The following is a 14,622-nucleotide window of genomic DNA, read 5'->3' as shown; positions in this document are numbered from 1 at the left end:
TAAGTTTCTTTCCTTGTACAGTAGAGCCCTTCCCCTAACCAGACACGAGGGATAATTCCTTGAGGGGGGAAATAGTCATCACAAATAAGAGGGCAGATGGAACAGATTTTAGGAATTTATACTGAAGGGTCTTGATCCATGTAAAGTTTTGAAGAATATAAGATATAATTTTTTTTCCTCTTTCCAATAAATAAAAATTTTACAAGCTAAGGGAAGGAGACAGAATAGCCGAGGCTTGTATAGACACTACTCGTTGTAGCAAGCTTGGAAGCTATCTCTGTCTCACAGACATGGTACCCATCTGTCCCCAGAGTTTGTGCTCTGTGCCTAAATTGCCCACCTTACAAGGAAATCTGGGTTCAATGGATGAATGCAATCACATGCCCTAGGAATGGTGTGTCTCTACCCTGTGCAAGAGGGAAGGTACCGCGAGAAGGTGCAGACTCTGTCCAGTAGGGGCATGGCAGAGCTGAGTAGGTGGAAGGAGCCCACACCTCCTCGCTGGCCCTCACATCGCCATGGGGCATGCCTGGCATTAGAGACTTCATTTTCCCTAGATGCTCACCATCATTATCCTGGCTGGAGAACATCCTTCTCTATCCTGCCTCTGCTCCTGTGCCAGCCCTTCCTTTGGTGCTTGCAGAGTTTGTCCTTCCAGAGTTAACAATTTCTCACTCACAAGTGATGGGGATGAAGCCAGGGAGCTGGTCCAGGGCAGTGCTGGCCAGGAAGCATCTCTCATATAGCTGTGCAGGCAGCTCCTGTAGCTCCATGCCCTCCGCTCCTGTATCCTGCTGTCCACACGCCCTCTGGTCCTGCAGTTCTCTACTCGAGAATCATCCCAGGAAGAATCAGTCCTACCTCTTTGGGGAAAATTCCATCTATGGAAAGAATAAAAGACTATCTTTACTATTGTATAATGTATTCAATAAATGCTGACTGGGAGATGGGGGAACGGGAGGAATCATCCCTGGCTGAAGAAGTCCACCTACAGGGGAGAGGTGTCAGTCACAGGCCTCACTGCATACTCACTCCTAGATATTTTTCTTCTTAAAACTAATATTTCTTTTGTTTGTATTATTTGTTTTTATTTGTGACACATAAAGGACTAGAGGAGTTGAATGTTCTCAGTTCCCTAACACTAAGTGTGAGTGCTAGGAAGAGCTATATGATCCCAGTTTTTTTTTTTTTTTAAATAATCTTTTCCTCTTTTTCTTTGTTACAGTGAAATATATACATATATCTATATTTTTTCTCTTTTCTTTTTTCTTTTCTTTCTTTTCTTTTTTTTTTTTTTTTGAGATGGAGTCTCACTCTGTAGCCCAAGCTGAAGTGCAGTGATGTCATCTCGGCTTACTGCAACCTCTACCTCCAGCATTCAAGTGATTCTCATGCCACAGCCTCCTGAGTAGCTGGGACTATAGGCGTGCGCCACCACACCTGGCTAATTTTTTGTATCTTAGTGTTGATTGGGCTTCACCATGTTGCCCAGGGTGGTCTCAAACTCCTAGCTCAGGTGATCTGCCTACCTTGGCCTCCCAAATTGCTAGGATTACAAGCAGGAGCCACCAGACCCAGCCAAAAATGAAATATGTAATGCATATAAAATAGAATATGTAGCTTGTATGCATACTTAAAAAACTAGTGACATCCCTTTATCCACGGATGGCATCTTCAAAGCCCTCTGGGTACCTCTCCCCCTAGAGTTAGCTGCTCTCTTAGATGTTGTGTTAATTATTTTTATGTTTTAAAAAATTTCTCATTTGCATGCATTTTTAAATAATATAGTGTTTCATTTTGTCTGTTTTCTACTGTTAGATAAATAATCTCATTGCATGTTTTATTTGGTGCCTGCTTCCACCCTTTAATATTCAGTGTTTTAGATTTACCTATGGTGATGCAAGTAGCTGGGTTTTTTTTTCGTGGCTTCATTTGTTTTTCAGTAACGCACTATGCAATTATATATGCATGCATTAATGTCTTATCCCCTCTACTGTCAATGGACGCTGGGGTGGTTCCCATTTTGCGAACACAGGCCATGCAGTTGGAGGCAGCCTTCACGTGTCTCTGGGCACACACATGTGACACTTTCTCTAGGGAACAACTCCAGGGTGGACTTGCACCACTTCCACCCCAGGCCTCCTTCTAAGTGATTCTAACGATTGGTGTGTGGTACATCCCATGTGCCCAGCAAAGACTCACCCACACAACTGTTTTGATGGCTGGCACCACCAACTCCCAGTACTAGGGTGCTTGATATAATCCTGCAGCTGCTGCTTCCCCCAAATCTCAGTCATCTTTCCTTTCGCAAGTCATCTGGCCCACCCTTCCCTGCTCCCACTTCCTTTGTCTCATCCCCAAACCAACCATCTCCAAATGGCACTTCTGGGTGGGTCCTGCAGGACTCAGGATTTAGTACCGCCTCAGAGCCCTGCCTGCTCCACCTGCTGCAGAAGAAAGACAAGGCTCTCTCCCACGCAGTGCTGACACAGGCCCTGCAACACTGCCACCAAGAAAAGAATGACTGCCATGCATCCACTTGTTTAGGTCAGCAGGTTTCATTTTTTTTTAAGTTTATTACTTTATTTTTAATGGTTTCAGTTTCAAAGTATCATTTCTAAATATTATTAACTAGAATCTACTTTTACAGTATTTATTTTGCACATGCTACTGTCTTTATAACATCAGGCTATATTTTTAAAAGTTACTTTAAAAATTTATTTTCCCTGGCTCTATTGAGGTGTAACTGAGAAATAAAAACTGTATATAACATATAGGAATTTTTCAAGAAAATGCTCAGTTATCAGAATGTATGGTTTTATGCTGAGGAATGTACAAACTGGGTTTTTTGTAGATGAGGGAGGGGGAAATAGAAATAAATATCTCTCCACAGCAAGTTAGACTTAAGGTATCTTTTGAATCATTAAATAAATCAAAGACAGACTCAGAGGAAACCACATGACCCATGGAAAACAAACTCCATTTATCTATCCCCTCTGGGGTTGTTTGGGATTTTCTCAGGCAAGAGTTGACCATTTGTGAAATAGCTGAACTTTGAAGTTCAAGGGTGGATGGACTCCCAGTCCAAGGTGGCATGGCTCTAGGGGAGGAGAATTGGCATATAAAGAAGGAGAAGCCTTTCCATGGCAATTTCTCCTCTTTCTTCTTCTATTGTGGGTTTTTGTAATTGTTATATACTATAGAACAGTATGTGCTCAGGTCAATCGTGCTGCAGGAGACTTGTACAGGGTCCCACATGACATGTAGAGCACAGCACAGGAACCACGGGGAAAGACGTGTCTGGAGGTCTTTTAAAAGGCCACAAAGGACTGGGGAGCAGAGAATGCTTGTCAGTAGAGGGAGGAGTGGGAGCCAGGAGAATTCTCCATAAAGATGAAGCCCACCCAAGCTTTCTTTAGCCATAACACAAAGCGGCTGGCTATTCACACTGTTGATCCCTTTGAGCTGATGGGAATGGCATGTGATTTCAGTCCTATTCAGTTTTCTGACTTTTTCAATGGCAACACTTTTTCAAATACCACTGAGAAGTGACAACCTTGCTCTTCTATGCATTTATGGATCTAAACCTTTCTCTGCAGGATAGAGTCTGTGTCCCTCCAAAGAAGATGTACAGGCTTCCAGGCTGGCCAATCTCAGGGTTGTGTGGCACTGGGGATTGTCTGATTCATAGTCAGAGAGTGGGTGCAAGGGAAGGGGCAACACCATTTAAGGGGTTTTCATAGCTGGACATGCAATAAAATAAGTTTGCCTGCGATCTTTGCCATTTTGTGGGCTCCTAAGACAAGTTTCCCCTGCACTTGAACACCAGTGTCCAGAAGCTTCCAGAAGGCACTCAGTAACCATACTTTTTGTTTTGTTTTGTTATTTTGTTTTTTCTACCTATAAAAAACTGTTAATTGCCATCTGATAAAATAACTTTTCTTTGGAGGCCAGATTTGGAAGAATTGGGTAGTTAGTGCTGGAATGACCTTAGGGATATTCATAACTTACTCAGTTTTAGTCCTTTCTAATCTTAACAGAAGAAACCAAGATGCCGTTTATTAATTCTTCCCACTAAATTAATGGAGTCACTGCATCTCCAAGACCATTAGCAGAGCAGAGACAAGAGTTTTGGCTGGAGAAGTAAGTAAATTTTTGACTTCTTTTTTTCAACTTCATCTGAGAAATTGGTTGGAATTGCCCATCTAATGGATTTTCTGGCAAACATTTTAGAATACCTATGTTTAAGGCAGGCCAAATAAAGAGATAATTTGTTTTTCTTTCCTTTCAATTACTATTACAATGGACATTTTTTCTGGACCAAATATCAGGCCATGTTGTCATAAAAGGACTACTTGCTTACAGTGAAAATGAGGCCCAATAATTAAAGGGAATGGAGAAAGGGCATGACCTTGCAATAAATAATACTGAAGAGGGAAGGGGGCAGACTTCTGAAATTCTAGTTTTTTCCTCGTCCTAATCAGTGTCCACTGGGAGACCTAGGCCTGTCTCTCCCTGTTCCCAGGACAAATTTCACACTTTGTGGAAAGAGGGTGATTTCTGGGGCTCCCTTTAGAGGTGACATTCTGTAATTCTGATAGGAAGATTAATTTCTTATTTAAAATTTTTGTCCCAACACTATCTTGAAACAATTCAATTACTGTTGAGGAGAACTTATAGTTTAAAGAGGAAAACATAACTTTATTTGACTTTAATTTTGGTTAATTTAGAGTTAAGGCATATAATATGGGTGGGCTTTGTGTCCCTACCCAAATCTCATCTTGAATTGTTGTCCCATAATTCTCACATATTGTGGGAGGGACCCAGTGGGAGGTAATTTGAATCATGGGAGTGGAGTCCTCCATACTGTTCTCATGGTGGTGAATGAGTCTCATGAGATCTGATGATTTTATCAGGGGTTTCCACCTTTGCATCTTCTTCATTTTCTCTTGCCACCACCGTGTAAGAAGTACCTTTCACTTCCCACGATGATCCTGAGGTCTCCCCAGCCATGTGGAACTGTAAGTCCAATTAAACCTCTTTTTCTTCCCAATCTTGGTATGTCTTTATCAACAGCATGAAAATGGACTAATGCAATATACCAAGTGTTATCAAGAGGCACATTAATAATGAAGGTGGTAAAACATCCCATTTCAGTCAACATTTTAGTTAAGCAAACTGTGAGCACTTACTGTGAACCAGGGGTGACACAACACTCTAGAAAAACTAGGCAGGCACTAAACATAACTCTTTAAAAAATTGTCACTCATATTCTATTCCATGAATCAAGTATGATATAGTCAGCTAAGAAATGTCTTTTCTCATTTTAAAATATTTAATTGACAAAAATTGTATATATTCAAAGTGATTTGATATACATTGTGTACTGATTACCTCAGTCTAATTAACACATCTATCACCACCCATTGTCAACACTGTGTGTATGTGTGTGTGTAGGGGAGTGAGGACACTTAACATCTCCTCTATAATTAAACTTCAAATAAACAATGCAGTATTATTAACTATACTCATCATGTTATACATTAGATCACTAGAACATATTCATCTTATAATTGAAAGTTTCAGCCCTTCGATCAACATCTCCCATTCACTCCCCCATTCCGGCACCTGTCAGCCACTGTTTTACCCTTTGCTTCTGAGATCAACTTTTTCTATTCCACATATAAGTGAGAACACACAGTATTTTTCGTTGTATGTGTATTCACATACAAGTGAAATAATTTTATTTAGTATAGTGTCCTCCAGGTTCATCTATATTATAGCAAATACAAGGATTTTCTTCTTTTCTTATGGTGGAATAATATTTCCTTTTGTATAAATACACTACAATTTCTTTATTCATTCACTGACTGATGGGCACTTAGTTTCCATATCTTGGTTATTGTGAAGGATGCTGCAATGATGGGGGTGTATCTCTTTGAGATATTGATTTCATTTTTATTTTTATTGGATATATATTCAGAAGTGAGATTGCCAGATCATATGATAGTTCTATTTTTAACTTTTTGAGGGACTTCCACACAGTTTTCCAAAGTGGCTGCACCAATTTACACTCCCACCAAAAGTGTGCAGGAATTGCCCTTGCTCCACATCCTCACCAATACTTCTTATCTCTTGCTTTTTTATAATACCACAGTGAAATATTGCCTCATACCTGATAGAATTATCTCCTTATTTGGCCTGCCTTAAACACAGATATTATAAAATGTTTGCCAGAGAATCCATTCAATGGGCAATTCCAACCAATTTCTCAGATCAAGTTAAAAAAAAGAAGTCAAATATTTACTTACTTTTACAGCCAAAACCCTTGTCTCTGCTCGCTAACGGTCTTTGAGATGCAGTGGCTCCATTAATTTAGTGGGAAGAATTAATGAAAGGTGTCTTGGATCGTGTCTATTTTATCAATTGCAAAAATGAGACTAGGGAAATAGTTTCCTCAGAATTAATAAGTGGTACCTTCTCACTCAAACTTTAGTGCTCTTTCTTCTATGAAGCTGAACATTATTTCTTGCTTGCACACATGGAGCGTGATTCAATCCCCAAAATAATTTTCTGTGATGCTCTACTTTGCAATTGAATCTTTAATTGTTAGGAGAAGTGCATATAACTTTACATAATCACCTATTCACAATCAAAATTCTTATGGAGACAAGTCAATTCAACTTGATGAAGAACAAGCAATCCTTACAGATGGCTCAGAGTTTTCAGAATTGATTGACTAAATATTAAAAGACAGCTTGCTGTCCAGATGTGAGCCAACTCTAATGTATCTTGAAGACTTGCTGTGTGCCAGGCATTCTGCTAAGCCTGACACACACTAAGCATATGAAACATTAAATTCTTGATTATTCCCATTTCACAGGTGAGGACATAGTGGAACAGATGGATTATTATCTACCTGGGCTCACACAGCTAGGAAGTGATAAAGGAAAGAAGCAGCATGTAGCCATTGGACCCAACCCCTCAGCCACTGCAGAGCCTGAGAGAGTTGGATCTCTCCAGGTTCTATCCAGCTTTTTAATTATTCGATAAAGGATAACATGAAGGATGAATTCTATCATCACTAAAAAGTCATAGTGATATTAACACATGCCCTGATAACCTGAAAAATCTGCTGTGAAACCAGAGAGCAGTTCCATAATAAGCCTGGGACATATACAAGGAAACCTGAGCTGTAGAGTGAGTGTCTGCAAAGCCCGAGAGGGCTCCCACTATGCTCATTCTCCTGGAGGTTGCATTTATCCAACTCACAGCTGCTTCTTTTGCTCTTTACTTTCTGGAGGTGTTTGGAAATCTTGAAATTCTTAAGGTTGCTTTGACCTTCTTGGATGAAAACACTGGACAAAACAAAGAAATCTGGCAGCATGCATGTTGTTGTTGATCTCCAACCTGTTTCATAAATTGACTTCCTAGAGAGATCATTTCTCTGACCATAAATTTTACTTGGTTTGTGTGGATGGATTCCTGTATCTTGGAAATTATGTTCTTGTTTCCTATACACAGTGTATTCACAGAAAAGCCTACCAATGTCTGTGTAAATAAAGCTGCACTATTGTAACGGCTAAATGTACTACTTTTCTGAAATTTGCGGTGTCTGAATTTTGTATCAGTAATGGCATTTCATGCCAAAGGTAAATTTCTGGGCTGGTCATAAACCTGGTAGAACAAAAGCGTTAGTGAAGTCTTTACTTTTGTTTTTGTTGTTGTCAAAAACAAAAGTTGCCAGTAAGAGTAAAAAGTAAAAACATCATCAAGTTAAAGAGAGGCACCTGGGGAAACTGGCTAGCACAGAACTAGCAATATAAATACAAAGGGCTGGATAGTAAATGTTGTAGGCTTTTAAGGCCGTAAGGTTGCTGTTGCAACCACTCAACTCTGCTCTTCCAATACAGGAACAGCCACAGATGATCCATGAAGGAATGAACATGGCTGTGTTCCAATAAAACTTTATTTACCAAATTGGCTGCTGTTTAGTGCCCTTCCTTAACTAAATTTTCCACTCAGGAATTCCATGTTAGAGCTTGCTGTCTCACAGGCACAGTGCTCCCAGTGTTCACTCCCTCCTAAGCCCATTCCAGATTTCTGAGAATAGTTCTCTAAATCCTTCATATTTTAAAAATTGAAACCAGAAGTCCACATTTTGCCAGCAGAATGAAACTTCTTCGGCCCACAAGTGTGAAGGAATGCCTACATTAAACAGAGTTCCTCTTTCTGTGAGTTTCATTTTATTACTCAAGAAGAGGTTAAGGGTTTGTGTTCTGGGATAAAACACAGGTAAGAGCTGAAGAAGCCCTACAGAATTAATCCAGAATAAAGGTATTTAGCCTGAAAGATGTTACATAGTTGTTTCTCTAAAAGACATTCTGTTCTAATAACCACACCTAAGTTGCTCCAAAATACATCTATCAGGACTGTCAGGCCTCTGAGCCCAAGCCAAGCCATCGCATCCCCTGTGACTTGGACATATATGCCCTGATGACCTGAAGTAACTGAAGAATCACAAAAGAAGTGAAAATGCCCTGCTCCGCCTTAACTAATGATATTCCACCACAAAAGAAGTGAAAATGGCCAGTCCTTGCCTTAAATGATAACATTACCTTGTGAAATTCCTTTTCCTGGCTCATCCTGGCTCAAAAAGCTCCCCCACTGAGCACCTTGTCATCCCCACTCCTGCCCGCCAGAGAACAACCCCCCTTTGTAATTTTCCTTTACCTACCCAAATCCTATAAAACGGCCCCACCCTTATCTCCCTTTGCTGACTCCCTTTTCGGACTCAGCCCGCCTGCACCCAGGTGATTAAAAAGCTTTATTGCTCACACAAAGCCTGTTTGGTGGTCTCTTCATACAGACACGCATGACTCTGAGCATGGTGGCTAACCCCTATAATCCCAGCACTTTGGAAGGCTGAGGCAGGCTGATCTGAACCCAGGAGTTCAGGACCAGCCTGGCAACATGGTGAGACCCTGTGATTACAAAAGATAGTAAAAAATTAGCCAGGCTTGGAGGCACGCACCTAAAATTCCCAGCTACTCTGGAGGCTGAGGTGGGAGATTTGCTTGAACCCAGGAGATCGAGGCTGCAGTGAGCTATGATTGTACCACTGCATTCCAACCTGGGTGACAGAGAGACACCCTGTGTCAAACAAAACAAAACAAAACAAACAAAAAAATCACAGAAAAAAACACAACTATTTATTAAAATATGTTATTTTTAAAAGGTGCTATTTTCTGACATTTTTTGGCAAATAACTGGATTTCCTATCATAATGAAACTGCCTACAAATTAAATGGACATGCTAGTTAAAAAATTACAACAAAAAAGGCAAATCAGGTGAAAAAGGCCTTAAAATCAATTACTGTCTTTCTTATTTAAAACATAATATTTAAACTTGGTTGATATTTTAGGAAATACATAAAAGCAGAGAGAACATAAAAATAATAACTCACCACACAGTGATTAATATTAAAATTTGTATTTATTCCCCTCCCAAGTTTTTTGACTGCCTAAATGCAATTTCATATTTTTGTTATTTTTATATATATTACATAAACCAGAAAGTATCTGAGACAAATCTCAGTTAATTTAGTTTATTTTGCCAAGGTTAAGGACATGCCTATGACACAGTCTCAGGAGGTCCTGAGAACGTGTACTTGAGGTGGTTGGGTCATAGCTTGATTGCATATATTTTAGTGGGACAAAAGTTCTAGGAAGACATCTATCATTATATGTAAGGTATACATTGGTTCAGCTGGAAAGATGGGACATCTAGAGGAGGATGAAAGACCTTCCAGGTCACAGGTGGATTCAAAGATTTCCTGACTGGCAATAGGTTGAAAGAGTTAAGTTTTGTCTAAGGAGTTGAAGTCAGCAGAAATATATGCTTGGGGTTAAGATAAGGGGGCTGTGGAATTTAAGATTCTTGTTCTGCAAGTGAAGCCTCTAGGTAGTAGGCATCAGAGATAATAGATGGCAAATGTTGTCTTAACAGACCTTAAAAGGTGCTAGACTTTCCTGAAAAGATCTAGTAAGGGAAGGAGATTCTCTACAGAACGTAAATTTCCCCCACAAGGGACACCTTTGTAGGGCCATTTAAAAATATGTCAAAGAAATATATGTTGGGATAAAATACTTCAGTTTCTTTCAGGACTTGCTATCTGTCATGTGATCTTATACCCAAGTCAGGTTGCAATTTAGTATCTTATTGCTACAGTCTGTTTTTTCAGTCTGAGGGTCTCTGCTTTAATGCTAATGCTGGTCAGTGGTGCCTGAATTCCAAAGGGTGGAGGGTATAGTGAGGAATGTCTAACCATCTCTTCCCATCATGGCTTGAATTAGTTTTTCCAGTTTACTTTGGAATGCCTTTGGCCAAGGGTGGTAGTCCATTTAGTCGGTTGCTGGGCTTAAGATTTTATTTTTGGTTTACAATTGATTAACACATTTATTGTCTTTTATTATTGAGAGCATAGAGACATTTTTTGGAGACAGTTACTTGGCCTTCATTTTGCATTTGCAGAGAAAGAAGTTTATTCAAAACTACATAGTATATTTTCTTGTTTGTTTCCTTACAGTTTGTATATTTTTCTCTTTCTTTACATAAATCTTTTTACCTGTTGGGGTCTGATGTTTCTCTTATTAACTTCTGTGAGCTCTTAAAATAATAAGGGCATCACACTTACGTAATATTTGCTGTATTTTAAAAAATCTATTTTGACTTTATTAGAATTGCTCCAAATAGATTTTAAAGCTATTTTGTCTTCATGTACTCAGAAGTAGATTTTTTTCCAAGATCTGTTCGTTGAATACCCATAAAGCTTAAAGACGATGTCTGATGTTATCTTCCAGCCCTAAGGAGCAACTGACATTTGCTCACAGGTGTCCTCCTGTCTCCTGACCCTGGCTCTTGCCCACGTTGCCTTGCCTGGCCTTCCTTACCTGGTTGCCTTCTCCATGGTCTCCGAATCTCAGCTCAGACATGACCTTCAGGTGAGTTGTCTCTGGTTCTACCAGACTGAGTCCAGCTCCCAGTCAGCCCTGTGATCATAAGGATAACAACCAACACTCTACAAGGTATCGTGTTGCCAGATTTTGCCCAATTGTAGGCTAATATAAGAGTTCTGAGCACCTTTAAAGCAGGCTGGGCTAAGCTATGATGCTCAGTGAGTTAGGTGTATTAAATGCATCTTTGACTTAAAATATTTTCAACTTAAGATGGGTTTATTAAGATGTAACCTCATCATAAGTTAAACAGCATCTTTAAGTACATATACTTATTAACATCTTATAACTCCTTATTTTGACATAAGGCAGGAGAATTTCTTAAACCTGGGAGGCATAGGCTGAAGTGAGCTAAGATCATGCCACTGCGCTCTAGCCTGGGTGACAGAGCAAGACTCCATCTCAAAAAAAAGAAAAGAAAATTCCTAACTTATTAAAAATTTTGGCTGGGTGTGGTGGCTCACACCTATAATCTCAACACTTTGGGAAGCGGAGATGGGGGAATTGCTTGAGCTCAGGAGTTCCAGACCAACCTGGGCAACATGGTGAGACCCCCATCTGTACAAAAAATGCAAAAGTTAGCTTGGCATGGTGGCACATGGCTGTTGTCCCAGCTACTTGGGAGGCTGAGGTGGGAGGATCACTTGAGCCTTGGAGGTTGAGGCTACAGTGAGCCATGATTGTGCCTCTGCACTCTAGCCTGGACTACAGAGTGAGACCCTACCTCAAAAAAAAAAAAAAAAAAAAAAAAAAAAATTCAAGAACTGTATACAATTTTTCTGCATGCCCTATGCACAGATTCACCAGTTGTTTACATTTGGTCTCATATACTGTATCTTTCACTCTCTGTCCCCGAACACATTCACATTTACTTATGTATGTATTGTTTTGTCTGAATTATCTGAAATTAGGCTGGAGTCATCAAGCCACCTGGTTCCTGAAAACTTCCATGAGAATTTCTTACAAACAAGGGCACTCTCTCAGAGAACCACAATACTGATCAAAATCAGGAAATTTAATATCCATGAAATACTCTTCTTTAATCTGCAGATCTTATTCAAATTTCAACAGTTGTCACAATTATATTGTCTAGAGTTGTCTTTCCCAGTTCTGGTGTCTGATCAAGAATCACAGTTTCCGTGTGTCTGGTCTGGTCTCCTTTCATTTGAAATGTATGGCAGCCTTTCTTTGTATTTCATGGCATGAAACATCTAGAGGCCATTTCATGGCATGAAACATCTAGAGCCCATTTATTTTATAGAATTTATCTCAGTGTGGGTCTGTCTATTGTTTCTTCATGATAGATTTCAGCTGTGCTTCTTTTTCAGAGCTGCCACTAAGGGAGGCTGTGTCCTCACTGCATCATTCCAGGTGAGTCCTGATGTCAGCTTGCTTTATGATTGGGGTGTTGCCTTCCATCACTTGATTACGATGCAGCCTGAGAAGTTTTTGCACTTTGAGTTTTTACCATTGTGATTGACAAGTTATTTGCGATGAGATGCTTTGAGACTGCAAAACTATCCTGTTCATCACCATCCCTTGCCGCCTCCTGCTTGACTCACTCCTTAATATTATCATTGCAAAGGTGTGGTTTGTATGCTCTATTATTTTTTTTCTAAATTTATGAGTTGGTCTATTCTGTAAGGAAGAGCATTTTTGTCTTCTAGCTTTTGTATGCATGTGTGTATTTGAAGATATAAAATTTATGGTCTAGTTCTATACATCTCCTCTCCCTGGGGTGCTGATGGACTTGGTCCTTGAGCTAGACTCTATGCTAATGGCTTTACGGATATCATCTCATTTCACACTCTCAGCAAGTGACATAACATTATGTTCCTCATTTTAAAGATGAGAAGATTGAGAGGTTAAGAAACTGTTTATAGTAGCAAGTTTTATAAGTAGTAGACCCAGGATTCAAGCTCAAAGGGTCTAAGTCTGGGAAAAAGCCCTCTAGTTTTATACCAGTTAGGATTCTGAGGGTTGTAAGTGACAGAAATCTATGTTGTACTAGCTTAGACAGAAAAGAGAATTCCTCAGAGAGATACTGAAGAATCTCATTACATCCAGATGAGTGTTGAAGCATCCAAATACATGGAGGGAAATAAGGCTACCAAGTCTCAGGAAGAGTGAGTAACCCAGGAACTCAACTAACACTAAGTTCCTTTCTTTCTCCCTTCTCTCTGTCTGTGCCATCATTCTCCTTCTCTGCAGCCCACATGAGGGCAAATTCTGGATGACATGTCCCCCAGTGTCTCCAGTTCATCACCCCTCACAGCATGAACATTTGCAGTAGGCCTCACTTTTGATCCCTGTTTCGGATTTTAAAACTTTGGGTCAAACTCTAAAAGAATTATTTAGTAAATGGCCAACCTTTCTTGGTCATTCAACTGTGCTCAAGGTATCAGGATCAGGAAAAAACGAAAACAAAAACAAAAACAAACACAAACAAAACAAGCCTGCTGCTTCTCCAGGAAATATGATTTGCTGTCCAGAGAGGAAACTACCTAGAGTATAGAACAAAAGCTTGCTTGGTGGGTGGGGGGCCTAGAGAGAAAACAGGAGATTCTCACTGTCTGCATAGAAACGGCAAAACCACATGCTGACTGTGCTTGTGTGTGGGGTGTTTGTTAATTGGTTGATCACAAACTGGGGAATTCACATCCATGTGTATTTATGAATCTATCTCTGTATCTATATGGTTTCGTATGCCATCAGTGAGTAACAAAATGAAAACCCACTTTCACCACTTCTATTCAACACAATACTAGAAGTCCTAGCCAGAGCAATCAGATAAGAGAAAGAAATACAGGCATCCAAATAGGTAAAGAGGAAGTGAAACTGCCGCTATTCACTGATGATATGGTTATATACCCAGAAAACCCTAAAGACTCATCCAAAAAACTCCTAGAACTGATCAATGAATTCAGTAAAGTTTCATGATACAAAATCAATATACATAAATTACAAGCACTGCTATACATCAACAGCAACCAAGCTGAGAATTAAATCAAGAGCTCAACCTCTTTTACAATAGCCGTCAAAAAAAAAAAAAAAAAAAAAAAAAGAATATACCTAACCAAGGATGTGAAAGACCTCTACAAGGAAAACTACAAAGCACTGCTGAAAGAAATCATAGATGACACAAACAAATGGAAACACATCCCAAGCTCCTGGATGGATAGAATCAATATTGTTGAAGTGACCAAAAGCAATCTGCAAATTCAATGCAATTCCCATCAAAATACCACTACCATTCATCTCATAACTAAAAAAAATCCTAAAATTCATATGAAACCACAAAAGAGCCTGCATAGCCAAAGCAAGGCTAAGCTAAAATAATAAAGCTAGAGGCATCACATGACCCAACTTCAAACAATACAATAAGGCTATAGTCACCAAAACAGCATGGTACTGGTATAAAAATAGGCACATAGACCAATGAGACAGAACAGAGAACCCATAAATAAAGCCAAATATTTACAGACAACTGATCTTTGATAAGGCAAACAAAAACATAAAATGGGGAAAGGACACCCTATTCAAAAATGGTGCTGAGATAATTGGCAAGCTACATGTAGAAGAATAAAACTGGATCCTCATCTGTTA

At 39.6% G+C, this 14,622-nt stretch overlaps 1 long non-coding RNA gene across 1 annotated transcript in view; it reads left to right on the top strand.

Moving 5' to 3' along the window:
* LOC108584995 overlaps nucleotides 1-11,417 on the top strand; it is a 79,580-nt gene extending 68,163 nt beyond the window's left edge. The window contains exon 3 of the long non-coding RNA XR_002520939.2: nucleotides 10,864-11,417. This is a non-coding gene — a long non-coding RNA (uncharacterized LOC108584995). The remainder of the gene's footprint in view (nucleotides 1-10,863) is intronic.
* Nucleotides 11,418-14,622: the final 3,205 nt, after the last annotated feature.

The sequence above is a fragment of the Papio anubis genome, chromosome 4 (genome assembly GCF_008728515.1).
Source record: "Papio anubis isolate 15944 chromosome 4, Panubis1.0, whole genome shotgun sequence".
In the NCBI taxonomy this organism is placed as follows: Eukaryota; Metazoa; Chordata; class Mammalia; order Primates; family Cercopithecidae; genus Papio; species Papio anubis.
The sequence above is the reverse complement of the archived record's forward strand: the minus strand, read 5'-3'. Positions and strand labels throughout refer to the sequence as shown.